General features: G+C 42.9%; 1 protein-coding gene and 1 long non-coding RNA gene across 7 annotated transcripts in view; one reads left to right on the top strand and one right to left on the bottom strand.

Annotated features, from left to right (window-relative positions):
* The window catches only part of PCGF5 (polycomb group ring finger 5), a 125065-nt gene that overhangs the window by 71485 nt on the left and 34416 nt on the right, over window positions 1-19164 (bottom strand). The window contains exons 1-2 of one of the 5 annotated variants that reach the window (XM_072869279.1): window positions 2642-3129; window positions 2164-2424 (exon numbers count right to left, since the gene is read on the bottom strand). The exons of 1 other annotated variant lie outside the window; for it this stretch is intronic. The gene's annotated coding sequence lies outside the window, so the exon portion shown is untranslated. Of the gene's footprint in view, window positions 1-2163; window positions 2425-2641; window positions 3134-19164 lie in introns of those variants that run through there. 3 more of the 5 variants (XM_072869283.1, XM_072869277.1, XM_072869282.1) reach the window with 3 other exon arrangements.
* LOC140655178 (uncharacterized) lies at window positions 2421-7096 on the top strand. 2 transcript variants are annotated; one of them, XR_012043699.1, is made up of 3 exons: window positions 2421-2690; window positions 4715-4827; window positions 6960-7096. It is a non-coding gene; the product is annotated as an uncharacterized lncRNA (long non-coding RNA). The 2 variants fall into 2 exon arrangements; XR_012043700.1 differs by lacking the exon at window positions 2421-2690 and adding an exon at window positions 3429-3895.

Here is a 19164-nt window from a genome sequence, read left to right as displayed (position 1 = left end):
GCAAAACACAAGATACAAAGTTCAGACACTCCACTTTTATCTGCATTGACCTCTGCTGTTCTCAAAGTTCTGCTGTGCATCCTACAGTAATCTGCTTATCAATCCTAAAAATGGAGCTGCATAGAAGCAACCTTAAACCAATCCATTTTATCTCACTTTATTTTGCACATTCTGCAGGCTTAAAAATGAAACCTAGAATTTTTCACTTCTACTTTGAAGCCTAGAGCACATATAGAGCAGGGGAAAATGGCCGAGCAGGTGAGTCCACTTTCAGTATTATTTGTTTTACTGCTTTCAGCTGAGGTCTGGGCGCACAGAATGCCATACACACTGTACGTTTCCATCTTCTTTGTAAGGAAATTAAAGAGGATTAATGCTGTTTGACTGTTGATTTAAATGCACAAATAAAATAGTATTTTTTCCTGTTTGTTAACGTGACCCCCCAATATACCTAACTTAAGAGAATCTCTATTACAGTGTGTTCACAGTTGCATGCAGTCTTAAGTCAGTTAACTCCAGCATCTTCTGATAGTGAGGTGTTAAAAGCCGCACAATGAACCCTGAAGTAATAGTTTTCCCACACTTAGCTGCTCCAATCCTGTAATTAATGCTATAAAATTGTTTTTGAAGTGCCACTGCACTCAGTTCTAGACAAACAAAAATGGTAAGATGCTCTTTCTCCCCAACAGTAACAAATACCCAAACCAACCCCTTCCATGACTGATTTATTCCTCCATTCCTGTTTGGAGAATGACTAGAGGTACAAAACACGGGCAGCAAGATAAAGGATACCTGATGCCAAAGGAGACAGAATGGTTTACCGGTAAGACAAACAAAGATCTTCACATACATTTATACTGTAAAACCAAGTGCTTCTATGTGTAAAGCACTACTTCCCTGTTGTAAACAGTGACTTCATTTCTCAACAGTGGCAGGTATGCTGAGAAAAAAAGAGGAATCTTGTAAAATTCATAGTTCTGCCTCTGTACAGGGAGAGATAGACATGTCAAGAAATCGTGGAGGATGGAAATTCCACTTTGGAACCAAGTCAGAGTTGAAAGAAAAAACATATATAGGACCCAGCCTCAATCCTATTTCAAACAGCAACAGGCAAGAGGATCAGGAACAGAAGCCTATCTAACTACAACTCTAACGTGTTTATTAAATAAACTAGCTTAATTTGTTTTCCAAATATGTATTTATATATTTTTACTCTAACAGAGACTAACTATTTTTGCTTAACAAAACTAAGCAAAACAAATCCCAAATTAAAAGCATCTGGGATCTGTCTCTGGCTTCAGGGTATGGACATAATGCGATACCATTTGAGGGGGGGTGTTTAAATTTTATTTTAAATGAATACACTTTGAATAACACAGTTACTTATATCTTACCATTAACATCCCCCTTTTGAGAATTTGGCTAAAGTAAAGGGTAGCAAGTTGATACAGAAGGAGGTTACCATTCAACCAAGCCAGAAAAACTGCAATCGAGTGTTGCAAAACTTTCACAGTTCACAAACTAGCCCCAGGAAACCTGGTGGGTTTCTGAGCACTGTCTATGCTTCTTACATCCCATTGCATACCAGAAACTGACACTAATCTTTCACTATCTACAGTTACAACTATGCTCCTTCACAGTTTTTTGTGTGTGTGTGTCTGTGTGTGTGCGAGATGATTCACTCGCTTTTATTCCATGGAACTGATGATTCATTCAATCGTCTCCAGATCATGTTAACATACTAAACAGGCACATAAAGGAAGCAAAAATCAAGTTCTTAAACTTTGTTATGCTCAAATTTTTATTTTTCTGAGAGAGAGAAAAGAAGAAATCAAACATGCGGAGAGGAACCAGAACAGGTTATGTTTCTGCTCAAAGGCAAGGTTTGGGAAACACACCCAACCCACGTGTAAAACGAGCTGCCGTATTTCACCGGCGGGCTGCGAGGTGAGCTCCCCGCCCTGCCCGGCCGCCCGCTCCGGGCCAGCGCCGCTCCCTCTGCTCCGGTACCTGGTGCGGGGAAGGCACGGCGGACCGGCGCGTCCCCCCGCCACACAGAGGACTTCTGCCTCTCCTCCCCCGGTGACATCTTATATAATAAGCCAAGCTAATCGCGACGGAAGCGAGGCAAACTGCCACGGAGCGTTAGCCGGGGATAATTACCCGCAGGAACAGATGCTTTGGACCAGAACCTACTCCTCGCTAACTAGCCGCCCAGGCGCCTTGCTAGAAAAATCCTCGCAGGGGTGGAAACGGCTCCCGCAGCAGCCAGACGCGAAGCGCTCGTCACCCAGCCGCGCTGCGCGCCGTCCCCCTCAGGAAGCTACAAGCATCGCGAACGGCATCAGCCTCTCCCGAGCGCATTCCGCCGTCCCCGCCGGCAGCCAGCACCGCCGCCCTGCCCGCGCCGCAGCCGGCTCCCTCCTTAGCGGCAAATTTGAGGAGAAAGTTACTCGGCGGCCCCTGCCCCTCACGGCACCGCTCCCCGCCGCCGCCGCAGCGCAGTTCAAGAGCAATGTCACGTTCAACAACTTGTTATGACACATGATCCCCCCCCGCACGCATCCACACCCCGCCGCCGCCCGCCTGCCCTGCTGCCCCCGCCCGCCCCTGCCGCCGGCCGGCTCGGCGGGCCCCTTACCTTCCCCCTCGAGAGGCCACGGGCACCCGCGGGCGTGTGCGGGAGTGGGGTGCGTGTGGCAGCGCGGGCGGCGCCGGCTGGGCGGGCGGGCGGGCGGGGGGAGGGGAGGGCGGTTGAGGCGGTTGGGCGGCGGGAGCGCGCGCCTCGCCGGAGTTGTTGGCGGGCGGCGGGGGAGGCTGCGGGGCGGCGCGGGGAGCCGGCGGGAGCGGCGCGGAAGGGAGAGCGGGGGGCGGAGGAGTTTCCCGGGGCTTGTTTACGCATTGCCGCCCCGCTCGGTGCACGCACTTCACTCTCTGATTGGACACAAACTGGGGCACAGCCTGGCTCGGGCGCTGCCGGCCCGGCCGCGCGGCGGCCCCCGGCGCCGCTCGGCCGCTGCTGGAGCCGCCGCTTGGCTGCGCCGCAGCGGAGCACCGGGCGCGCCACCGCCCGCTCGCCCGCCACCCCACGAGCTCCGCCAGCGGCCGCCGCCGCCAACCGCCCTCCCTCAGACGCTAGCCGGCCGCCGCCTCTGCGCATGCTCGGCGCTCTGGCGGGGGCCCGGGAGGCGCATGCGCGCCCGCGGACGCGCATGCCCATTGAGGCGGCGAGGCTGGCGCCAAGCCGCTGCCCGCTCTCTGCCCTCACCTCCCGGCGGAGGCCGGTGGCAGGGAGCCTGTGGGAGCGGCGGGTTAGTTTCGGGAAGCTCGGCTTAGGGGCCAGAGTGTCCGAAAGAGCGTTATCCGCCCCCCCCCCGACGGAGGGTGGAGACCGGCGGAGTTGTCTGCCGTGGTGGCCGCAGCTCCGCTCTCCTGCGCTTCCCCTGGAGGCGTTATGTAACCGGGGGTTTCTCCCGCGGCCGCGCACTGAGGGCCCGGGGCCGGCGGGACGCTGTGTCTGTGCACGTCCTTAGTAGGGAGAAGGCGTTAGTGCCACCGCTTCTGTCCGTGGTAACGGATGGGATGGAAGGACCTCGGCTCTGGGGTGCTCTCTTTGTTGTTTATGTGGCTGCGTTTCTCTACCAGGGAGATGGATTTGCTCTCCGGCTCCCACCCCAGGACCGCCCCCCCCCCGTAACAGGAGCGGCCGGGGAGCGCCGCTGACCCTTTCCCGCCCTTCCCCCGGGAGGTGCGTCCCTGTCTTGGGGGGGTCAGTTCGTGACAAGAGCACACCATTACCAGTCAATGAGGAAAATGACCCTTTCTTCTCATGCACTTGGCACATCGGATCAGGAGAACTCCAAAGGTTGGGTGGTACGCGGGCCCAGCGTATCAGGTGCGGAGTGTGCATTTTCAAGCACAGCAAGGTTTACTGTTCTGTGAACAACTGCTGCACAAAAATACCATATTGTTCCTGTTTGTGTAGGCAAAAGGCCAGTGCAGCAATGGGTATTTTCTCCTTAGTTTATTTCTGCTGTGCTGATTGTGACTCATATCTTATACTTGGTAATTTCCAGTAGAAGAAATAATGTTAACTAAAGAATTAATGAGAACATAACACGATTGTATGACATTACTCATGTATTCATTAATTCTAATTAAGCAGCTCCTCACTGTTCCTTTTACTCTCATCCCACAGTCAACAATGGCAATAAATATAGTATCAAAATATATGCTACGAGAGCTCTTTGCAATAGGAATCCCCAATTTGCACTCTCAGTATGCACCACAGGAATTTCCCTGACTAATTTTTAGATGAGTAAGCTTCTCAATCAAGTTTTCTGGAGATTTAATAGTAAAGCACTCAACTTCCTCATGCTGGTAACAGAATCAATATTCCCTGTAACCTGCTTCATGTTGCCTCTTGCATGAAGTTTGGAATAAGGCCCCTTCCTAGAACCGTTTACCTGCAAGCCAGCAGAGCAGCTGGCCAGCGGTCAGGACTGCTGATGCTAACTTATAGCTGAGTATTCACCTGCAAGTTAGCACCTTTCACAAGTTCAACTTTATTCTTAGATGGAAAGCAGGAGAGTGGCTTTGAAAGGTTCACTTTAATCTATCCATGATGCTTTCCAAGTAGCATTGCATTAAAAAAACCCATTATCTAGGGAAGAGTTCTCTTCTGCTTACTTACTTACATGTTTTTCCCTTTTAGCCACTTCAAGCCTCCCTGGGACCACTTACCAGGATACCTGAGTTTAAGATGCTTTAGCATCATCTGACCAGGACGCAGCATCACATTTATTTAGACATCAGTCTGCACTGTCAGTAAGTGGATATTCTGAGGCTTTGCTGGTCAGACTAGTGTTCATCTTGACTCTCAGGTCAGCTGTTGGTTATAATTGGATTTGTGGTAATCAGCCAGATTTGTGATATCAGAGCAGTGCATTCAGCTCCTTTGAGTGTATACTCAATGGGGGTCACACAATGTGCAGGATATTTTTAGAGATTAAAAGAAACTTCACTGAAAATAAACTGGGCTGTCTATACTTTAAGCTATTGCATCAGGCTCACTGAAAACTCAGACATCTCTGAATTGTTTTACCTGGGTCCTATCCTTAAAGGTTGGGGGTGGGGGTGGTGGTAAGTAAATCTGAGTATAAGCTTTCATTTGCAGAAAATAGAGAAATTCTGGATCATGAAAGAACAGTTCCAGAGAGAGACAATGGTTCTCACTGGGGTCTTTGTTTATCTGAAAAAAGGGCAGAAAAATAACAAATTCCTTCCCAGTCCTTCCTGTACATGAAGGTACTTGAGCACTCAGTGGTTTTACTGGAAAACAAATCCTGCATTAAAACTTCTGAGAGCTCCCCTGTTTCTGAGAGGCCTGATAGTACCAAACTGTAACACCTAGAGGGGGGACTGTCAACAAGGAATGACTGATGCCTACACTGGAGTCACAGAAGAAACCATACCAGAAGTTAAAGATATTCAAGGTATTGTTACAAGTAGAAAATGTGGCTACCGATGATGGTCTAGACATGGCAAGAGAGAGCTCAGAGCAGATTAGCTTTCTTTACTAAGACAGCTAGGAAGGCATACAATAAAACCAGTACAAAACACAATTCGGTATTAATATCAGGTTATCTCACCAAATGTTCTCTGTCTACCTAAATGATGGATATGGTTTTCCCCTTTCACGGTTTTCTTCACAGCCAAGAGGGCCACCGATTAAAATATAAGTACATATATAAAATACATAATTGTAAATTTAGATGAAAGCTTACCTTCTCACATCTTTGCTTGGCTTCTAGGAGGCACCAAATAGCAAGTGACTGATAATCAAAGTACAAGAGTTGGCACCACTTGCTCTATTTGTTGCAATGTAAGACATAACGGTTTAAATCCATTAAGTGGCTGTGAGAACCTCAGCTACAGATTCCAGTTTTATTTTATATCTTAGATGATACTGGAATTTTAGTGTAAATAGCCTTTACAGCTTCGCCATAGACTTTGCATACAGCAGAAAAGGGTTTGTCTAGTTCAGGACTCAGTTTTCTAATTATATTTCTTTCACTTCCTCTGCTGATTTTATTTCTAGTAGAGTGAGGAGCCTTCAACTGCTCCCTGGGGCTCTCTTCTTGATCCCAAGCTTTTTAACATGTAGGTGTTTCCTCAAGATGATGGCTTTTATAAGCTGCCAGTTAATTGTGATTAGAGCAACAGCCACATCTGGATCTCCTCTGCTGATGATGCATCTTTGGAGAACTGGCATGAAGGTTCTCAACTGTAAAATATGTGGTTGGGAAATATTTTTTAAAACTAAAAATAAGCAAAATCAAAGTGTTTAACTTGGTTCTCAGCAGTTGCTACATTTAGGGTTGTAAGTTAACTTACAAGTCATTAGCAGATTCTGCCTGTCAAATAAGCCCACATAATTTCTACTGAAGGACAAGCCATAACCTTTTGGTATACGTTTATCTTTCAGATCCCTGGCTCTCAATTTCTGACTTAATATATGTAAGTCTCAGTGGGTGCCCTCCCTACCTCCTCAGGAATATTGCCAGGGTACATTTTTCCATTTCCAAAGCTTACATAGGAATTGCAATTCATGGCTTTAAAATTTCTAGCATTAATTATGCAGCTTTCTTATGAGCTAGGACTTCTTGCCAGAGTGAGTGATGAATCCCTCTCTCCTTTTCATCCAGAATTTGACTACTAAGCTATCTTGTTTAGGAGAGTTCTAGGGCACTCCATGACTACTTCCATTTGAAAAGAGAGCATCACCACTCCTAACTCCCTATTTAGAACCATTATGCATAATTACTGAATGGAGTCAATTCTTTAGCAGCCCAGAGACCACACTAGACAGTCACTTTTACACTGCTGAATGGAATGAATGAAGGAGAGGAATATGGCAGAGCAAAGTCTCCAGGAACACTTTTTCTCTTCATTTACAGATGGGGACATAACTGATCTCCTGCACTTCCCTTCTGTAGCCTGTGGTGTGCAAAACGGCTCACAAGTGTATTGAGAGAAGTAGCTGCTCAGGAGGACGAGGTGAAGCTAGGTACCTAAATTCAGATCATGTGCATACCTGACCACGTAAATGTTTTTTTATTATCCTAAATAAAAATATTTCCTGCATTGAGTCTTTATTTTCTTTTGATGATGTTGATTTGAGCCAATGTTGAAGTGAAAGAAAGTAGGACTAGACTTTTTTTTGTGTGTGTGTGTTAAGAGCCCTAGAAATCAGTTTTTTAAATTTGTAGAGTTTCTACTAAAACACCTGCAGTGGGTCTGCTGGCAACACGAACAGTAAGATATATTACAACCAGTCAAGTTCATGTATTACACCAATTTCCAAATTAGAATTCAAAACCCTTAAGGTCACAAGTGTTTCATCTGGTATGTTTTGTCACGGTCCTCACTGGGGCATCTGAACATGTTAGTACTAAAAGGGCAAATATATTTTTAAGTTTGATTTGTATGTCAGCTAGAATGTAGGAATAAAGATTTTTTTAAAGGTAGAGAGAAAAAACAGTTCTGCTTATGCAGTATTTATTTTCAGTCTAGCCTGTGGACCTTGTTGAAAAAAGCAAGTTGGAAGGAGTTTATATATTTAGGATGGAGCAGTTGAGGTCTCCATGTAGATAACTAGAGCTATGGATACTGGAGATTTCCTTTATGACGGGATGCAACGGTACAAGGAGAAAAGGAGAAAGAAAGATCTGTGTGGCAAATCCATCCCACAGATCAGAGATTTCCTTGAATTTCTTTAAAAAGAAGCAGCCGCTAAGAACTCTTCCCACAGGATAGAGCACAGATGGATTGAAAAGTTCCTATATGAGAAGGAGCTTTTCTAATTATTAAGGCTCAACCTGTTCCCTAGCGAATACTTAGGATGACACAGTACACACAATACTGTATTAAAAAAATATCTATTTTTTAGGACAAACTAAAATGCACAGTATAAAACTGTATTTTTTCTGCCCCATGGCATGAACATATTTTATACCTTTTTTTAATTCCTTCTGCATGTACCTGATGGCACCATCACTTGGAACATAGTAATATTCTGTATAAACTTCCTCCCAGACAGCAGGGATCCAGCAGTTTTTAATCCTGAGTGATTTTTAAAACTATTACAAAAACATATGTGAGCAGTCCAAACAGTTACTATTGAGAGCTTAAATTATTATTAGTCAATATATATATTTTGAAAATGAGTCCGTGAAAGATTTACTTATCAGGCGGTAGTGTACTAGTATATTTTCTTGGCAAACATAGAAAAGATTTTCAACCAGGAGATAAGGAAGGAGAATTTGACAGACTGCTCTCTATACTTCTAATCAGAATGGTTACCAGGATATTTTGCTTTATCAAATGCATAAAAATTCCTCCACTATGCGAAAATTTTCAGTCGTTAAAACATGAAGAATCTAGAGCTGTAAATCCATGCAGAAAACATACACTGCTTTCATAACTTGATTTGTCATATTAAAAACCAGGTACTGCATAGTTCCATAGTGGTATATTGAGCATTATTTATTTTTAGCTCATTTTATTTAACGATGTGCATGATGTCTTTATTTTTGGGTTCTGCTATTCACATATGAGTTTATAGCAAACTGAAAATGTTTTAGTCACGTGTTTAATTGTCATTTTTCCAGACTTCACTCTGCTTAGGCAGAGCTGTCTCTGTCTTGGCAGCTGGGCTACAGCTTCATGGTAGGCAGTGAAAGTTATCACAGGTGGCTTTTATCTGTTCAAGGCAGACACGTCAACACCTTGGACTGCTATATTGAATACTTCACAGAAAGCCTTAAATATCCTGTCCTTTCAATTAATTTTCAACTTTGCATATGAAAAGCTGGCATAAGTATGGCTGCTGGGGAACAATGGGGACACCCCGACATTCCTCAAAAAACTGCATATAGGCAATTGCCTGTAGGGTAGTCAGAGAGACCACAGAATTGCAGAAACATTCTGTCCATCAGATTAATGAAAAGAAGTTTCTTGCTAGAGGAGTGTGCCTGAGACAACCATCTCTTGCCTCTGGATAATTAGTCTGTAAAGACCAGGGGAGGGAGGCCATGTAAAAGTACTTCTCTCATTATATACTCCCTTCCTGCTGTTTTTAAATATTAATTACTTTCTTTGTAAGCCAACAAGTTGTTTTCTGACCAGCAGAACTGTGGCCGCCTGTTCCCTACCCATTTTTGTCCTGTAGACTATTGCCGCCCCTTTTCCCAGTGCTCCCCAGATGCCTGTTTCCCTTCCCCACCACAGCAAAGAAAGCACCACTCACTGCCCTTCTGCATCCGTTACAGCTCTCCGCCTTGGAGCTAAGCACACGTCAGGGACTAGCTGCCATTCATTGGGGTGGCATTAATCTGGGTTGTTCTCCTCTGACCAGTTGCTGGTTTTCATGAAGCTTCCAGGAGCTTTGTGTTCTCAAAGTCTCTCTATCTCTCAGCTATAGCTGGAACTTGTCAGTAAATTCAAACATCGTTATGAAAGGGAAGCCAACAGATAGACAAACTGTGGGACTGTAGGTCTTATTTTCTTGAAACACCCAGCTGAACTCCAGTTAGATCTAGCCTTCAGAAGTTCTCTTAATACTAACCAAACACTTTGTTATGATACTGGTTAAAAACTCAAACTACATTTTCGGTAACCTTATGATAAAAATATTTTTTTTTAATTGAAATTCAAAGTTTTGAGGAAGAGCTTTAAGCAACCAAAGTTACAGACATCCTTAGTGACAAATCAATGGAAGCAGGTGGACATCTAAACTTAACATTGAATCTATTTTCACACAGCTGAAACTGTAAACAGGAAGAATCTACAAGATGAATTGGTAAAAGGGAAAAACTTTACACCCCCAAGTTTTATGTAATGGAAATTTCAAGATCGCATCTAAATTCCTGCCAAATTCAGGATCCATATGCACTGCTGTGGAGTTAATTTTAATTTTGAATTTAAGGTGTTACTTCTTCGCTGGTGTATAGCACGTTCGATAAAGACAGATTCATAGTTGGAGAGATGAAATGAGAAAGAGCAGCAGAGAGTGAGGAAACAAAGACTGGAAAAAGAAGAGCAGTAGAGAGAAAGAGGATGCATGTCAGGTGCCTGTATAATTTAAGTTCTCAGCTGCACTGGCAGCTCCTCTGCCTGCCAGAGAGCTAGCTGCAGGTACAGAGTCAGTGGCAGGCTTTGTCATGCTGTTAGGGGATTTCATTCACAAACTCTAGAAGGGGAAGTCAAAAAAAAAAAAAAAAACAAACCAATCAATGCCACTTTTTCCATCTGGTTGCCCATAAGATCATGTGAATGAAATCTGCCAGTGATGCTAAACATCTTGCCAGGCTGGATGACTGTGTAATTACTGCAATTTCCTTCTTCCTCCCTCTGTGTTTAGTTTATATTTTCTCTGCTACATTCTGTCCAGCCCCACATATCCTTAGTTACTGATAGAAGTCACTAATTTTAAACATACTAATTAAGTGCATTATAGAGACTCATGCAGACCAACCAGAGGGAAAGAGAAGCCTTCATAATTGCTCAGATACAGACATTGGTGGAAGAGTAAATAAAAACATGGATGCACAAACCATCTGGTGAACTGCACAGTGAGAAGCAGGTAGGTTCTGTCTACCTAGGATGATATCCTCATTTACAGTCTTATACCCCTATTGCGATGCTGTAATTCAAGGAGGCATTTTGGAAAGGCAAGGAGAAAGGGCACCAGTTAAGTATAAATCCAGGTTTTGAGAAGGCTTTCTTCCTTTAAAACAGTGTCTTATGTCTATGCATTTTCCTACAATAGAAGAGAAGCTATCAAATACCTTTGAAACCTATTAAAAAAGCCCTCGTACATTAGAAGTGAGAAGGGAAATATCTTGTTCCTGACTGGTTTTATTTCCTGCTCGGAACTAAATAATTTTCATAATCCTGTTGTTGTGATCACACAAAATAAGCTGGTCAGACCTGGTTTAGTAACTGACATACAGGTAAAGCTTCATCAACTCTATGCATAGGCAGAAATACTCACAATAAAATCAGCATTTTTAAACAAATATCCAAAGACAGAGATCTTTGAATGTTGATATTTTCAGTTTCAAACAATTTCACTGATATTTTAAGATTTGCTTTTACAGATGGAGGTGAGAAAATTTAATTTTGCTGTGACTGCAGTACTTTGGACTTCAGGTTTCAAAGCTCAGACATCCCTAACTGGACTCTCATTCAAAATGAAAATTTTGTATGATACAACCAAATTTTAGTTTCTATTTGAGATGAATTCTTTCAATTGTCAAGTGCCAGGCTCAAAAATGAGTGACAGTATTTGGTGAAATAAATAATGAAATAGGATGGTTGTCTAAATGAGAGCACACTCTGACCAGTAGTAGTATTTACTGAAATCTGGCTGCTTATCATTTGATGTTTCAATATCTCCAGAACCTCAGAAACCTGAGCAAGGCTGGCCTGAGGCCCCTTTCTCGTTTTTTCATTTGGAACAGGAGTTCTTAAACCATTAGATGGAGCCCCTCTTCTCTGCCTGGATGAGCCCTTCAGTGATGTACGGACACCGCCAATGCGGCCCCCACTGCCCCACACCGAGGGACTAAGAGAACCTGGAGGACTTTGAATGCAAAATACAACTTCTTTCTTACAAAAAACAAGTACTGATCTTCTCTTTATTATCATTTTGACTCAGGAAATTGTTTGGACTGCAGAACCACTTAAGAGAGACAACTGAAGCCAGGTGTGTCCTTGCTGCGGTATCATAGCTGCCTCACTCGGCAAAGTGAAGAAAGAGGCATGCTGATGTGACAGGATACACTTACACTGGCATTAGCTATGCTAAGCCTGTCTGGTAGATAGAAGACTTCTGTCTCCAGAACATAGTTTAGGCACATTTCATCATCCCAAGTTTAATCCCTCCCAATAGCATGCCTACTTTAATGCCGTCTTTCTTTTCAGAAAATTTCACCCATCTTTCCTCAACAGCTTTTACCACAGAGTTCCTAGGTAAGTAGACCTAGGGGTGTGAAGGGTGCTGGGTTGTTAGCAAGAGAGGTCATATTCCTGTATCCAACAGAGTTGATGCGAGTCCCACATGATATTCAGCTAAAGGCTTCATGACTAGTGTGATTAGGTGATGCAGTTCATACATGCTTTATGCTTAGCCAGACTCTTGAGGCTGATAGTAACTCCTAGTAGCTATTACTGATGATTTGTCTTCTGAGAACATCCATCCACTATCAAACTTTTGCCAGTTGCAAGAGAGACACCAAATGAGGACTTTTTTTTTTCCCTATTAGCAGTGTAGTCTGCATAGCTAGCAGCTTAGGAGTTGGGGGTTTTGTTGTTGTTTTTGGTTTTTTAAATGGCTTATATAATAGCTCTGGCAATTTCAGTAAGCTCCAGCATCTTGCTTCCTTCTCCCACAATCCCCAAATAAGCATCACTGCAGCACACGCTGCTGGTAGCCCACATCTCTCCTTTTCAATCCCTGCAGCAGCTCCTGATTTGTTCATCTTTACTCTCTGCAGGAAAGGTACCTTAGCTGCCTTGCATTCATTCTTCATTCAGCAAAATGTGGAACACATTCAGTGACAGCCTGTTGCACACCAGTTTAATAGAGCATAAAACAAAAAGGCTACTGATAGCAGCTTTTGGAAATTCAGCATTTTGTATTTAAAGCTATTCAGCTTTACAGTAATGTGATGGTTCATTCTGCAGTTAGATTTCCAGACATGCGTGGTTTTATGTAAAGCAGTATTACTGTATTTAAGACACTTTTGGATTTCCAGTAGAGTCCTTTGTAAACTCCTAAGAAAGAAGTTTGTTCCAGATATTGCAACAGGAGGGGTTAATAGTGCAAATATCCCACTAACCGCAACAGGGTACTTCATGCTCCATGTTCTCCAAGAAGTCACTAAAAGATTTTTGAAGATGCAAAAAACCACAGCAATTGAAATCAATAATAATGATACATTTCTCTGGTGGCTATGTGTTTCTACCTAATGGAAAATCTTAAATGTTGTTTAAGCACTTCATTACTGGACTGTGTATCTTCTGACCACTAGTGAAGCTGTGTTGCTGCATTAAGAAAAGAGGTGTTTGTATTAGAGGGGAAAACCACAACCAATTTTTCAAACTCCAAATGCAGACTTGGAGATATGTTGTCCCAAATCTCCTTCTGTCTTCCCAGCCTCTCCCTCTGCTCTCTTTGTTCACTTTCCCTTTTAGGACTCTAAGCAGCTCCATTTTTTCCGATTTCTCTGTCCCCAACACAGGTCTTACTTCACTGTCAGTTACTTTCCTCCTGTATTTCTGTTGTCCTGCCATACCTTGGAGGGTTTATATGTTTTCCTTCTGTAGCACCCATAGTGGCTGCATGGAGGAAATCCCCCCCATCTCTTCTTGTGTGACTGGTGAGTGGTTCAGTGTGGTATGAAGAGGAGCAGAAGCACCTTTCCTATGAGGATCTTTGGCATGCCCCTTACAGCAGCCAGAGTTTCTGCCCTGGCTGCTGTAAGCAGACTGTGGAATACCCCATACAGCCACATGCTCTGCCTACTACAAAGAGCTCCATTTTTTCCTGGGGCTGAAGATGGCAGTGCAAACCTATTCCTATCCCTTACTCTTAAAAGGCCTTCATAGTTTTTTTCTGTCTGTCACAGGATGGCTGCTTTCCCAGCAGACTATGCAGAAGGCTGCAGAATGCAGGCCCCTCTCCCTGCTTAAAGAGCATCCCTGGAATTGCAGGAGAATATATTGGGTCTTTCCGGTGGTTCTCCTTCCTGGTGCACTAATATTCTCATTGGCAGCCATCTCTTCTGAGCCAGCCAGGAGACATTCTTGTAAACAGAACAGAAGGTAAAGAGCTACAGAGGCCAAGAGCATCTTTTTACACATAGTACTTAGCTTTACAAGAGCATTTGGGGGTCAGGCATCATTCCCTGCCTGTATTCAATTCCTGTGAAAGTTCTTAAGCATCTTTGAAGGCAGGTCTTTGCAGAGCCTTCCTTTTCAAGTTGTACATTAAACACAAGAAATGACATTTGAAGAAATACTTTTGTATGTGTTTAGTCTCTAATCTTCTAAGAATAAGCCAGTCAGATGCAAATCTGTTTCCCAACAGCATATACTATATCGTTTTCATATAGACATCTTTCCAGGAAGCATGGTTTCCCTAATAGCAAAAAATAGAGAGCTGTCCTCATGGAGGGGTGGAAATAATACAACGCTGCTGAAGTAATCCTATTGCACCACAGTCAAGAAGCCTTCAGATTGTAACTTGCCGTTGAATCCTGATTGTGACCTGCAGCTGGTAGCAAAGCTAATAGTGCACCTCTGAAACATGGCCTGCTTCAGTGGTTTACCTCCATTTACCTCTGGCGCACTGCCGGTATTGTTGGAGGGATGCAAGTTGTGGTATCTCCAGTCCTTAGTGAACACGAAGTAACTATATACAGAACAAAAAACAGTCTCATGGAACTTTCATCCATGCCGAAAGATTTAAGTGAAGCAAGAGATAGGTGACAGATCTTTAAAGTGTCACCAGCTGCTAAAGAAAACCAGAAGAACCCAAGTGACTGCTAGCTGAATCTTCTTATCAGTACTGTAACTGGGAGGTGAGCAACATGAAAGGGAAATGTTTTCTGTGTGCAAGCTTTCTTACAGCAGCAGATGAGAACAGCAGTTTTGTTTCAGGTATAAAATATTATAAATATAAAACTGAATATGTTCTCGGTTTTCCCTTTTAAGACTTTTCCTCAACAAGGAAGTAATAGTAGAAACACTAATTTTGTGTATAGAAAATAATAGGAAAACTTCACAACTATCAGCTCTGCAAGACATCAGCTCTGCACAACTATCAGCTCTGCAACTATAACACTGCAAGACATTAAACAATGTTTTATGAGAAATATCATCTTTTCTGTGACTTGCGTCATGAAAATACATTTAACATCTTGGGAAAATAAAATCCAGTAGCTCAACATAAAATAACTGGTGGATCACTGTGGTTAATTTTCTTCAGAACTATTGAAGTGCTGAACAACAGAATGAGAATTCAAACAGCAATAACGTGCCAAAAGGATGATTTAATTCACAGTTTTGTTTACGCAAAAATGAAACAACAAATTACCCCCATCAAGACAAAACCAATGCACAGAGTGCAGCAAGGAGTCCATATTTCTACCTTTGTTCATCCAAGAACAACAAGGGAAGGTTTGCAAAGTGCATTCTGGTTTGTCAAAAGCACTCACTTAAAAATGTTTGAGTCACCACAATGCCTGTGACCTGGAACGCCTACCACTTTTTTTGGTGTTGATTAAACTTCATTAGAGGTGAAAAAGCTGCATGCCGTTGCAAGGGAGGGGAGAAGGAGGCACTAACGGGCCACTTTCCAAACAGATTTCCCAGAAACAGAGCAATTAATAAAGGGCCCTAGAAATGCTTTTTGTGCACTTCTATTTGTTATGTCACGAAGTGTCAACTGAAAGCTTAATGAATCATAAAATGCAGCATTTTTATGATTATTTCTTCACGCCTAATCCAGACATTTCTACATACACGGGGTATTAGTAATGCACAGGCAGCATTTGTATCTATCTTCCCCTTGGCCAAGGTCACATACACAAAACAAATAGTTCTGTGAGCAGAGGAGCTAATGGAGCCTGGTTTGCTATGGATTTTATCTGGGACCTGAGTTCACTGGTAGCAAACTGGGTGTGAATTTCAAGTGAAGTTTTTCCTGGATTTGGGATACTCCTAACATAGCTCCTCTTGTGTGGAATCTCTTGTGTCTTGTAAGAGCTGAGTCCTCAGTAGAGGCAGGGGCTTTCCCTTGTTAGGGGCACTCTTAAAGGCTCTCTCTGCCCTCTGTGACGGGCTCTTGATTTTCATGAATTTATAAGAATATAAATTGCTTGGAGACTGCTGCTGCTCTCCAATTCCGTTACAATTTGCTAGTGGGTTAAAAAGCTGCCACAGCAGGACAGACAGATGCATGACCACATCCAAATCACATGATTGCATAAGCCTTGTTTCCTTAGAAAACCAGACCAAGAATTCCCAGACCCACAAAAAGGAAATTACAGAGAAAGAAAAGAGCAATTTAAGCAATATATTGACAACAGCTAAAAAGCACCTCCTACTCCTATCCACAGCAAATCTACACACATGAAAGAAAGTTCTTGAGGCAAATATTGTTCATAGATTAAAAACAACTTAATGGCTCTCATTTACCACAATAGTTTCACTTTTTCATACAGTAAATGCAACTGAGCTTCACTGACCTACCAAAGGACATGCTTCATCATCATAATATCAATAAGGCAATACACTGCATTAAAGAAATGTTATCTAGTGAACAACATTTCTTATTGTAGAAGCAAAAAGACATCAATAGATGTCCATCTTAATTTCTAAGATTTTTTCAGAGAGAACAAAGTCAAGTACAAGTATTTCTGTTCAGATAAATAGGAGAATGAGGAGTCAATCTCTTTAAAGATTTATTTTTTTTTTTTGTATCATGTAAGCCACACGGTGGCTTTACTTTTACACAGTATTTTTCACTAGAAACAGGATCAAAGCAAACTTTCAGAAAACACCTCCTTGGTTCTGCAGAAGCTCTGCTTTGGAAAATTGTCTCCTTTGATTCTCTTCCTCTTCCCTCCCCCCCCCCCCCAGCCGTTTTCAGTATTTCCAACAAGTTATTAGTCATAACAAGTTACTGAACCTGGAGGGTATTAGCTCTGCAGTGAAGCAGAAACAAGTCATAGATGAGGTTCTCTCCGGATAGCTTCATCATATGAATGACACAGGAATCATAGCACCCTGGATATGCTGATGCAACTTACTTTGAACCAACAATTTGATCATATTTTTAAACAAATATGTATTTCTGATGAAAACTCTAAATGGGCATCTCTTCCACAAGAGAACTTTATGTTGTTCTAGGAACATTTCACAGTTGATAGAGGAAGGAGTTGTATGGCACCAGGAAGGCATGTTTGCCCTAAATTAAGATCTATAATGCTGATTATGGCATGACACCAACACTTGTAGTCCTCTCCCAGCTTTACACACACCTCCCATCCTTTCTTTTGTCTTTCCTCCTATCTGTAGTTCTTGCTTGGTTTCCCCATCTTTTCTTCACCTCCTTCTCAGCCACCACCGTGGAGCGGAAGGACAACTCAGACACGGGCAGAGCGTGGCCCAACTGCCCGGAGCTGGGGCAGATGCTCCGTCACCCTGCACTGGAACAGCAGCGCTGTGCGGTGTGAGCCGAGCCACCGTGTATCTGCAGAAAGAGTGACACTTGGCATTTGCATACGCGCCAGGATTTTGCATAGGCTGAAAAAAGCTCACTGTTGTTTCCACTGAAGTGAGCTTAGGTGGGTGATGCTCAAGGTAAACAAGTCTTCAGCTGTGGAACCCATCCCTGCCAGCTTTTACAGCTTTTTCCACTGCAGCTGCTGACACACCGTCTGCGCTGCACAAGCGTCATTCACCTGGCTGCAGCACTGCTCGAGGGGCTCAGTTTAGGGAGGCTGTGCTAAGCACTAGTGCAGCTTAATAAACAGGAGGTAGTGCATTTGTGAATACTTAAGTTGGTAGGTACATTAGATTTGATACTGGGAGAAGAGACTATAAAACCAAAGGTTAGGCGATCTGTATTGTCACTCAAAGGAGCAAATTACATTATTCTTGCCTTGCTTCTGAATTAGCTGCAGTCTCAGTAAGAATTTTTAATTCTCTTAAAGTTTGCTCCTTGCAATATATGCTGGTTAAATTCAAGTCCAGACTTTAGCATTTTTTCTGTCTAATGGAACACTCTTTACCTTACAAGCAATACTGACCTCCTCTAACAAACATATTTGGAGTCTTGTTTTTTCCTGGGGTGGGAGGGGGTAACAGCACAATTTTTCTCCCCAGCTGTCCAGGTACGTGTAAATAGTTGGTTGTGAAGTTTGTGTGTTCAGAGAAGAGCTAGTGAAGTGCCAAGTTCCAGGAGTAACATAAGTGCTCATTATAAAGGTAGCATTTCTCACAACTATCATGCGTTGTCTTTTTAGCAGACAAGCTGTACTAGTTGCCGCAGGTTTGCTTTTCTGATGGCCTCCTCTCCCAGGGAAACAAAATCCCCAGCAAGCAGCAATGACTGCTATAATTGCTGACAGCAGAAATAAATGCACATTCAGGACTGATCTGCTAATAACCTTTCCCCTCCTTGCCCCCAGCCGAGCATCTATGTTTTGCATCAGTTACATGGAAGCCTAAAAGTAACTAGACAATTCTGAAACCTAGGCAGCTGAAATTATTTCAGTCCCTCCCCACCACCGAGGAGCTTGATTCATCTCTGGCAATTACTCTATGGTTAAAAAACAAACCTTTTAATTCCACTGAACATGTACATTTTTCAAAATACATACACTGGACTCGGAGTAACCCAGAAATAGCAAGGTATTAATGCAGACAAGAATTTTACTGCTCCCATATACAGGGTATTTGTAACTTTATCTCATTTGAATTATTATTTTCTCATCTCTAAATGGCAGCCTGCCAGATGCCTCTATCTCTTGAACTGCTCCTTTGTATGCTAGATCCAATACAAGCATCAGCATGCATTAATATTTCTATTTTTGCACCGAGCACCAGCTCGTAAAATGACAAATATGATAGCACAAAACCAGAATTTAATAGAGGCTGCTGATGATTAGAATCACATTTTTCCTGGTGAGAAGTGAAAAGATTTTGATGAGATCTAAATAGAGTAAAGTTCTTTGTCATGTGCAGCTTTGGGGATTCAGATGAAGAGAGTGGAATTTGCCCCTTTTTTTTCTTAATAAGAGATATTAAATATCTCTGCTCAGGACTCATCTTGTTTTCTTGATAGAGGAGAATATACTCTAGAGAGACTTGCTACATTCCCCACCTCCCTGCCCTCTCCCTTGTGATTTTATCTCAAGTTCACATACAAACAGTTTTCTACCATTATTCTACAATGAAACATTCAGATTTGGCACTTTGGTCTCCTTTGAGATGGGAGGATACAAATCCATGCACCTTTTAAAAATTAAAAAAAGGCTCCTTCATTTATACTTTATAGTTTGAACACTTCATAGTGCAAAGGGCTTACTT

Source organism: Ciconia boyciana, chromosome 8 (assembly GCF_034638445.1).
Source record: "Ciconia boyciana chromosome 8, ASM3463844v1, whole genome shotgun sequence".
Classification (NCBI taxonomy): Eukaryota; Metazoa; Chordata; class Aves; order Ciconiiformes; family Ciconiidae; genus Ciconia; species Ciconia boyciana.
The sequence above is the reverse complement of the archived record's forward strand: the minus strand, read 5'-3'. Positions and strand labels throughout refer to the sequence as shown.